The sequence below is a fragment of the Rosa rugosa genome, chromosome 1, assembly GCF_958449725.1.
Source record: "Rosa rugosa chromosome 1, drRosRugo1.1, whole genome shotgun sequence".
Classification (NCBI taxonomy): Eukaryota; Viridiplantae; Streptophyta; class Magnoliopsida; order Rosales; family Rosaceae; genus Rosa; species Rosa rugosa.
The window spans coordinates 51,585,079-51,594,772 of NC_084820.1; the positions used below are offsets into that span (position 1 = coordinate 51,585,079).

General features: G+C 38.5%; 1 long non-coding RNA gene across 3 annotated transcripts; it reads left to right on the forward strand.

Annotated features, from left to right (window-relative positions):
- The first annotated feature begins 3,786 nt into the window (after positions 1 to 3,786).
- On the forward strand, positions 3,787 to 6,535 carry LOC133725353 (uncharacterized). 3 transcript variants are annotated; one of them, XR_009854370.1, is made up of 5 exons: positions 3,787 to 3,990; positions 4,085 to 4,206; positions 4,440 to 4,558; positions 5,320 to 5,416; positions 6,054 to 6,268. It is a non-coding gene; the product is annotated as an uncharacterized LOC133725353 (long non-coding RNA). The 3 variants fall into 3 exon arrangements; XR_009854369.1 differs by lacking the exon at positions 6,054 to 6,268 and adding an exon at positions 6,485 to 6,535 and having other exon boundaries at positions 3,788 to 3,990; XR_009854368.1 differs by lacking the exon at positions 6,054 to 6,268 and having other exon boundaries at positions 3,804 to 3,990; positions 5,320 to 5,421.
- The last annotated feature ends 3,159 nt before the right edge of the window (positions 6,536 to 9,694 follow it).

Here is a 9,694-nt window from a genome sequence, read left to right on the forward strand (position 1 = left end):
TCCTCCCTCTGTTTCTTGTGCAGGTTTGTGTTCTTTATATAGGAGGCAATGAAAGCTCTAGAAGCTGGATAAACGCTCGTTTGAAATTTGAAATTCCCGAGGCTCACATGGATAAGCTGCTGAACAGAGATTTCCTCCTTGACTCCGATATTGAACTTAGACACCCCCTGCCGCTTTGTTCTTATCTCACTTTGAGATATTTGAATCACAATTTGAATGCTTTCCTTTGTTTCTGTTTTTTTTGTAGCTTTTCCCCGTTGAAACTTGGTCAAACATTCAACTTGTTTGAATTTGAGAAAGAGATAATTTGTAACATTTGTTTAATTGCAGCCATTATCCTCATCTCTTTGTTTTTTTTAATAATGTTGCGATAGCTACATCCCTTTATTTTTTTATTATTGGATTAAATACTCGTTACTCCTCATACTTTTCCCTGAAAAACAGTTTGGTCCCTCGCCTTTTAAATTAAACTGAATAGTCCTTATTCTCTCTAATTCTCATATAACAAGTCCAAAATAATCTGAAATGACTATTATGCCCCTTATTTTCTATTTTTATTATTATTTTTATTTTTTTCTCTATTTTTTTAATTTTTCTCCCCTTTTTTTATACTTTCTCTCTCCTTCCCTCCCTCCCTCTCTCCTGGCCTCACGGTCTCTCTCTCTCCCTCGACCTCTCTTCTTCTTCTCTTCCTCTGCCATCACCGGAGACCACTGTATTCCGGCCACCATCTCACCAAAAACCTAAACTCTCCCTTTCTCTCTTCTCAGCCGTGCGTCCTTCTCTCTCTCCCCTGACCTCTCGCTCCCTCTCTCTTCTTCTTCCCTCTGCAACCACTGGAGAACACCATCTCCGGCCACCATTTCCCTAAATTGAATCTGCATTCCACATCTAGCTTAAACTAAACAAACCTTTTCCAACACAACGTTCATCTCAAACCCAGAAATCTAATACAGTGAAAGAACCAAACCAAGAAACACAGATTCAGAAAACCAAATCCCACTTCTTCATCTCCACGAATCCCAACAATCAAATTCGTCTATCCTCATATCGGAAGCCTTCAAGTCCTTACTCGTCAACCTCCTCCTGGTCCTCGTTGTTGAACAAACGCGCTTGTGAAGCTTTTAAGCATAGCCATTTCTGAGAGAAAAATCGAGAGTATGCCTTGTGAGTTTGGATTGGACTTGTCGAAAAATCCCTAGCAAGTTTGGGTCCAAACAGGACCTAATGCTCATTTCATCATCATCTACTCCAATGTACCTAAAAAAATAGAAATTGAGTTAAAAATCGATTCGTTAAGGAATTAACTAAGCAAAATGTGAGGAATTAACTATTAAAATACCACATTAAAATGCTCCTATCAGCGCTCTCATTCTGCCCTCCTCCTCTAGCTCGGCAACATCGTTTTACAACTCCGAAGGTGGACTCGGTCCCCGATCCGCCACGCCGAGTCGCTCCCATTCTGAATCAATATACCAGGGCTCGCGGTCGTACGGCGGCGTCTTGCCGGTAGAGTTCGCGGCGGAGGAGCTTATGCCCGAGACGGTGGATGCTTCGAGGTCAGGGGATAGTGTGTCGGTCACGATTCGGTTTCGGCCTCAGGTAATTTTGGTAGATCCGTGGGAATTGGATCAAAGGTGATGCGATTTGGGATAAGGGGAATTTGAATCGTTTGATCCTAGGATTTTTGAACTGAGGTGATGTGATTGAATTGTTTGGTTTTTGGGCCTTTTGGTTGCAGCGAGAGAGAGTATCACAGAGGAAATGCAAAAAAGGGAAGAGGCTAAAGATGCGAGCTTTGAGGTTAAATATATATTTTGAGGAGAAAGATGGAGACTTTGGAATTCTGGAACGGACTCGATTTTGCTTGTAATCTCAGAGCCGAAGAGAATTTGAGAGGAGGAGAAGAAGAAGATGGGGAAGCAATCGGTGAGGATGAAGAGAGAGAGAGAGAGAGAGAGTATAAAAAAAAAGGGAGAAAAATTTAAAAAAATAGAGAAAAAAATAAAAATAATAATAAAAATAGAAAATGAGGGGCATAATTGTCATTTCAAATCATTTTGGACTTATTATATTAGAATTAGAGAGAATAAAGACTATTCAGTTTAATTTAAAAGGCGAGGGACCAAACTGTTTTTCAGGGAAAAGTATGAGGAGTAACAAGTATTTAATCCTTTATTATTCAACAATTAGATTGTTTTTTGCAGAAAGATTTTCTATTCTTCTTCTTTGTTTACTTTGGTTGGGGTTAGTAATTGATGATACTATGACTGTGTGCGATGATTTTAGCATTTCTTTTTTCTTCTTCTTTTTATTTGTTCCTGAACAGGGTTGTCGTCTAAAATCCTATCCAGGAAGAAAACAAGGAAAGGGAAGTGGCTATCTAAAGTTGGGATTCCATGGTGTATCTGCTAAGAGCTTCCAGCAAAATTGGTGAGGTTCTTCATTTTTGGTGTTAGATATGAATTAGGACTGCAACTAATAATTGTGTTTGAATATATTATTCGTAGATATCGATGTTGGTCTTCCTTTCATTTTGTTTACTGTTTTGGTAGTGATTTTGATGTTCCTTTGGCTCTTTCCCATTCATATTTGTACGTTTACACATTCATGTCATATTGATGTTGCTGATTTTTCCTCTTGGTTAGAGATAGATCTCACTAAAGTTCTTGATTGGCCCTTTTTTCAGTTTGATTTGTTTCTACCTCCTCATGGTCTGGTAACAATTCTCTCCCTCGATTTATGTATTACAGATTATTAGATTGAGGTTTGTTATTTTCCTTCCCTCGGTTCTTCCATTTAGATTGTGATCTTATCTCCATCTAAGCATTTTGGGATTTATTATTTTAGGTGTTCTTATTACTGTTATATGAATTGAGGTTCGGATAACTTTTATTTAGTGCAGCTTTGAGGTTTTCTTTGTTTGCTCTCTTTAAGGTCATAAAAGCCTCTATTTTTTCCTTTGTATTTGTTTGCAGATACTTAGACATAAGGTCTACAGAGAGACTATGAAGTCTACAAATTCTTTTTTACTCATTTTGATCTACGTCACCAAAATTATGTGAGCTCCGAGGATGATACATGTCAAAACACAAGTGGTCCACCGATGGAATGACGTGGAAGTGTCAATCTTGCATATCAAAATGACCGTGCAGGATTAGGAGCAAATTGACTAAAAGCAAAGTTTTAGCTATGACTACCTGTCTGAAAATGGCATCGGAGCTAAGCGGACTCTCCTTAATTCTCCGGTGAGCCGGATTTTCAGAAGGCCGGTAAGCAAATTTCGCACCGGAACCGCCTCGATCCTCACCGCTTTGCTTCTTCTCCTCCCCGCCACGATGAACCGACTCCACAGAAGCTTCATTCTTCACCTTATTCTCATCCCCGGTGATCTTCTTCGAGTCCTCATTGGAGGTCTCCTCCGCCACCAAATTGCCGTCCTTGGATTCCGAATCCTCCACCTCGCCTCTCGCGATCGGCCTCCGCCGGAGATCCGACTTGGCCACCGGACTCCCGGCGGTGACGGTTTCGCCCTCCGGCGAATCTGACATCACCATGGAAAAATCAACTCCACTACTCCACAGAGCTAAATTGAGAGAAGAAGAAGAGAGAGAGTTTGAGAGTGTAGAAAGCTCGTTAGGCTTGAGCAAGTGGCAAAAGGAATCGGCGAAGTGGCGATGAATGTGTGGAAGAGGTGAGAGCGGTATTTATATAATTATACTATAATCTAAAGCCGAATAATCTTGACTGTTTATCCCTGTTCATTCAACTGTTCATACGTGAAGTGGCGGTTTTACCCTTCTGTTTCTCTCATTTACGGGATGCCATCGTTCTATGGTCAAGTCGAGTTCGTTCGTGGTTTCTGGAGAAAGCAGTCGAAACAGAGAGAGAGAGAGATAGCGAAAGAGAGCTAGAGAGAGTGGAGATTCCGTTTTTCTGTGAGGAGGAAGAAGATCTGCGTCTTGGATAGTTCTGCCGTCTACCTTTTGGGTTGGTTTTTTATTCGTGTCTTTGGTTTATAGTTTTGATTGAGGTTTTTTTGCCGTGGTTGGTTTTGAATTGAATTGGGTTTCGATTTTGTAAGGGTATTGTTCGGTTTTGCTGTGAGGAGGAAGAGGACCTGCGTTTTGGATAACTCTGCGTTTTGAGCCAAGGAGAAGATGAGGGATTTGGGTATATGGTTGTGATCGATACTTAGTTTTTGGGGTAAGTTCAGGTAATTTCGATTTTGATTGAAATTCTGGTTTCGATTTCAATATGGGATCTGTTTGATTGCTAGGTAAGTGAACAATTTTGAGAGTTGTTATACAATTTCTGTGTTGTGTTCAACCATAAGCATAGAATTGATTAAAAGATTTGAGCTTCACTCTGAGAATGATTGAATAGGAATTGGGCTTAAGACGAGTATTTGATTTTCTAATTCTGGGTATTGATTGCAGAGATTAGTTTCAGCACCAACCCAGTATCTGACATCTGAGAAGTTAAGCATTGGAAAAACCAAGTTCAAGGCTTTTGATTTGGGTGGCATCAGATTGCTTGCAGATTTTGGACAGATTTTGTAAGATTTTGATCAAAGGTCTTTTGCTGTTATTGGCTGAGTTGATTGAATGAGTTGCCAGAAAAAGATTGGTAGAATAAGATTAGTGTTTCTGTCTTATTTTGATGAGGTCAAGTTAGATATTCTCTGCTAAAAGAAATGCAGAGTTTACACACAAAAACTCTACTGATGAGACCCATTCTCTTCAATTTATTTGTCTTTTGGGCAATCGCCAACTAAATTTAAGTGCCAGAGAGGAGATAGTGAAAAATGGTGAAGGCTGTGCACTATTGTAATTGTTGTGACCGATTAGATTTAGTCCTTTCCGTTTTCTGTTTGTGGATTGATTACTTTAGGCACTATCCTTATAAACACTAAAGTTTTAGATCAGTTACTGGTTCTGTTTGCATTCATTATTATTTTTTCTATATTGTTTCAAGTTGGTTCGGTTGTTTGGCTTCTTTTTGTTAAACAGTTGACAACTTGATTTTAATTCTTTTCTGATAAAACCAATAATTTATATTCATGAAAAAGATCTTCATTTCTTGCTCAACTACATCATGTTTTCGAACCCACTGTTTCCTGCTTTCATACTTTGAACTTCCTTCTTGCTCAAGTACATCATTATCATATTCATGCGTTCTGCTATTCGCCTATCAATTTAATCATCAAAGAATTCTGATATTTACATTTGTTGACACTGTATAGCAAATTAATGCTATTATCAAGAATTTCTACTCACATAATGCAACTAATTTCATTTTCAAAATTACTTTATGCAGCATCAGCTCTGTTTCACAACTGGAAATCACTGAGCAAGAGGAAAAAAATCAAACAATAGCTTCATCTGTTCACTGTCAAAGATAAATGAAGCTACAGGTAAAGGCTTTTATTCATGAATTTATAACATTTCTATTTGTTTGTACTCTACAACATATTAATCGTATCAATAGTGTTAATCAATGATAGTTTGAGGTTTAGGCAATAGATATCATCCTCAGCAATGAATGTTGACATGAATTAGTCACTTGATTTTCTGACCTTCTGTGACATTTGAATCGTAAAGGACTCATGAGTTGCCTTAACAAGAAATTCAAACCAAGCTCAGAATGTTTTAGCTTTCATTTCAGTAATGTTTTTTTGTTTAAATGTTTGAGTTCAATGAATATCGACTCAGATACGAAATTCATTTTTTTCATTCACTTTTGCCTATAGCACTATCTCAATATAACTGTTTGTCATACTCAGTTATTGCTTAAGATGATGTATCATGTATACCAGTGACCTAGCTTAAACTAATTATTTAGGATTGAGTTAAATACATTTTGCATTTTGTATAGGTTTCCAAATATATCTTGCATTGGCATTGTAAGCTCATCCCATTCATTCATCTGATTTCAATTTTTGTTTTGTTTTGTTTTTTTGTTTTTTTTTTTTTTTTTTGGTATTGCAATAAATTCGTAACTGGTTTTCTGAGATAGTAAATTAAGAGACACTGATCTTTTCTATTTTGAAGTTATAAGAAAATGAGTGACATTTCTTATTCCAATGCCAATGCCAATGTGAATGGAAATGGAAATGTTGTGAATGGTTACTAGAAGAGCTGCTGGTACGAGAAGGAAATCGAAGAAACCTTAGGCTGGAGCTTTGCTTTTAATATGTATAGTTACTTATGTATACATTTTCAGTACAATCAGTTACATTAATTTAGTAATCTTGGCTTCTACATCATTTTTTTTTCTTTTTCTTTTTCTTTTTGTGGTTCCTATTTCATTTTATACTTGAATGCGGAAACACACACACACACACAAAACAAGAACTAGCTGACTTATGGCCCTATATTAAAATTTGAGAGTGAAAGTTCTTTACTTTACAAATTGAATGAAAAGTTTCATAATTTTACCATAGTAACATTTTTTTTTTGACAACAAATATTGGTTGGATTAGAGGTACCGCAGCATATAAATAAACCCGCGGCATCGCGCGGGATACTCTGCTAGTATAAGAGACAAAAGCGAACAGAAAGAGAGAGAGTTGGTGATTTTGCTACTGTGGTGATGGAGGTGATGATGTAAGAGAGAGTGAAGGTGTGTGACTAAAATAGAAAGCGAAAAAGATATTGGACGTCTGGGAATTTGAAATCGACGATCAGAAGAACCAGAGAGCGGCTTGGCGTGAAGCAACAGAGGACGGTACCCCCATGGGGAAGGAGAGAAGAAAGAGTTTTTTTTTTTTTGAAAAGGGAGAAGAAAGAGTTTTTAGTGTGTAAGGTCCTTTCTTCCCGGGTACCAAAAAAGAAAGAAAGAGGTTTAATATTTTAGGCTAGGGGTTTAATTAGCTTAGCGTCAAATGAAGTTTGCTGTCACTTTCCTGTGTAGTATGTCGGCTCCAATTATACTATACTAGTCTGCAATTACATGCTCTGCATGTGTAAGAAAAATTTTAATTGTAAAAAAAAAAAAAAAAGTTATCTGCAAAAGACATAGATTCAGTGGGTGGTTATTGTAGAGAGAAAATAGTGGGAGAGAAAAGTGGGGGTTGTGGGATCATTTCTTTTCAATTTTCTTAATAAAATTTATTTTATAATTGTCCTATTTACCCTTGTGATTTAATTTATTGTCAAAGTTTTTTAATCTTTCAGGGTTAAATCTGTCAAAATTTTAAGTTTTGGCTAACAAAGCCTCTTCTCTTAATAATAGTATAGATTTACGGAATTGGATTAATGCTATGTCATCAATGCATTCCAAATTGAGGGAGACGTCGATATTATAAATACCTGTTCTTAAATCAAGAGAGTACGACAGACAGACGCAATCAGATGGAAGAAACCTCTTCAAAGCTCAGAAATCTCCCAAACTCGTGAAGAACCATCAAGCTTCCAAATAGTCGGTCTCTTTACCTCACCGACTTCAGACAAACAAGGGAAATCACCTGCAAGCTCAGAAATCGTCAAACTCGCGGAAAATCAACAAGCACCAAGCAAACGTGCCGATTCATCAGCCATCAAAGCCATACTCGCCACGTGACACCTCTCGTGGTTCAGGTCAGATCAAGATCAAGCCTCTTCAGCCCTTGATCATCCGTCGTCTTCAAGTCGTCAACAAAGCAAAGCTTCTGCCAAGTTCTTCATCAAGCTCGTGGAGAATCAACAAGCACTAAGCACATGTGCCGATTCATCCACCATCAAAGCTAAAGAACACTCACCACGTGACATCGCTCGTGGTTCAAATCCAATCAAGAGCAAGCCTCTGCATCCCTTGATCAATCGCCTTCTACAAGTCGTCAACAAAGTAAATCCTCTACAAGTTCTTCATCAAGCTCGTGGAGAATCAACACGCACCAAATACACGTGCCGGTTCATCCCCTACCAAAGCCGAAGAACGCCCACCACGTGACACCACTCGTGGCCTAAATCTGATCAAGATCAAGCCTCTACAGCCCTTGGTCAATCGTCAACATAACAAGAAGTTCACACTACAACCGTTCGATTCAAGATCAGGTGCTAGCCACCCTTGGATCAAATCAACGTCGGAGATCGAATCAGAGGAGATTCTTGTGAAAGAGCATCTACAGAGATTGTAACCCTCAAATTCATTAATAAAAAATATATTATTTTTGTACATGTGTCCGTCTTTCATTCGTTGCAGGATTTTCGTGTTTACAACCATTTCTACACAACCATCCTTTTAACATCAATTCCGTCAAGCATGTAATACGAGAAACCAATTTCATTCCAAATATCAATACCAGATTTGTTCGACTGACCTAAAGTACTTCTCCCATAATTCAATTACAACACTCAACCACCAGAAACAAAATCAAATCAACTTGATAAATTGAACACACAATCTGGAAGACTTCAATTTCAACACATCAACCACAATCACCACAATTACTCAATCTCAGAGATTATCAACTTTAACAGAACTCCGAATTTACTTCGTTATGTCTAATTTGCAGACTGGAACTCAAACTCCTTCACAGTAGCTTTCTGGTGAAAACACGACAATGGACTCTTTCTTTTTTCTCGTCAGTTTCCAAACTTAACGAACTCTGAAACTATCAGCTCAGCCCGACCAACGATTTCATCTCAACCAGCCATGCTTCCGAGTTCTAGGACCACAGTGACCGATGAAAAACGAGTTGAAGACACCCAGACGGTTGCCGGAAACTGGAATCGTAGTGAATTACGACGTCACCCAAAACTCAAATTCATCAGAACCCATTCGAAATCGAAAACCATTTATATAAGCAGGTAGAGAGTGATGAGGGAAGAAAGATTCATACCCCATGGAGTTAAATCGACCGCTGGAGTCGCCAGAATTTACAGAAGACTTAGCCGGAAAATTTCAAGCTTTGGATTGTCGATTCTCCTTCCTCGTTCGATGCATGGATGATCCAAGACCACAGAGCTGTCGGCGACGGCGAGGCGAAGAGAATGATACCCATGTGCCGGCTGGAGGCGACCTAACGGTGGAGCGCCGGTCGAGTTAGGGCGTTGGTTCACATTGTGAGGGAGTGTGAGAGTGAGAGAGAAGCAGAAAACATAACTAAAAGAGAGAGAGATAAAAAAAAATAAAAAAAAGGAAGTGAGGGATAAAATATTCATTTTAGATCAAATTGTGTGAGATTTGAATGTTTGAGGAGTTATTTGTTAAAAGGATTAATTACATATAAGTGCATATTTGAATGTTTTTTTAGCCATAAGGCCACCAACTAATTTTTCCCTTATAAGGCCACTAGATTAAAAAAGATGTTATATTTTGGATATAAAAACCAACATATTTACATAAATGCCACTAGAGTAAAAAGTCAACAATCATTCTCTCTCTTCTCTCCGGCGAGGTCTCTGGTCAACTCCGGCAGGACTCCGGCCAACTTCCGGCCGACCTACGACGACCACAAAAGCTACTGTCACTAACACCAAAAGCTATTGTGGCTAGCAACAAAAACTACTCTGATGAGATTTCCGGCAACCTCCGGCGAGGTCACAAAAGCTACTATCACTAGCAATAAAAGTTACTGTCACTAGCAACAAAAGCTACGCTGGTGAGATTTCCGGCGAGGTCACAAAATCTACTATCACCAGCAACAAAAGCTACTGTTACAAACAAAAACTACGCTGGTGAGATTTCCAACGAGATCACAAAAGCTACT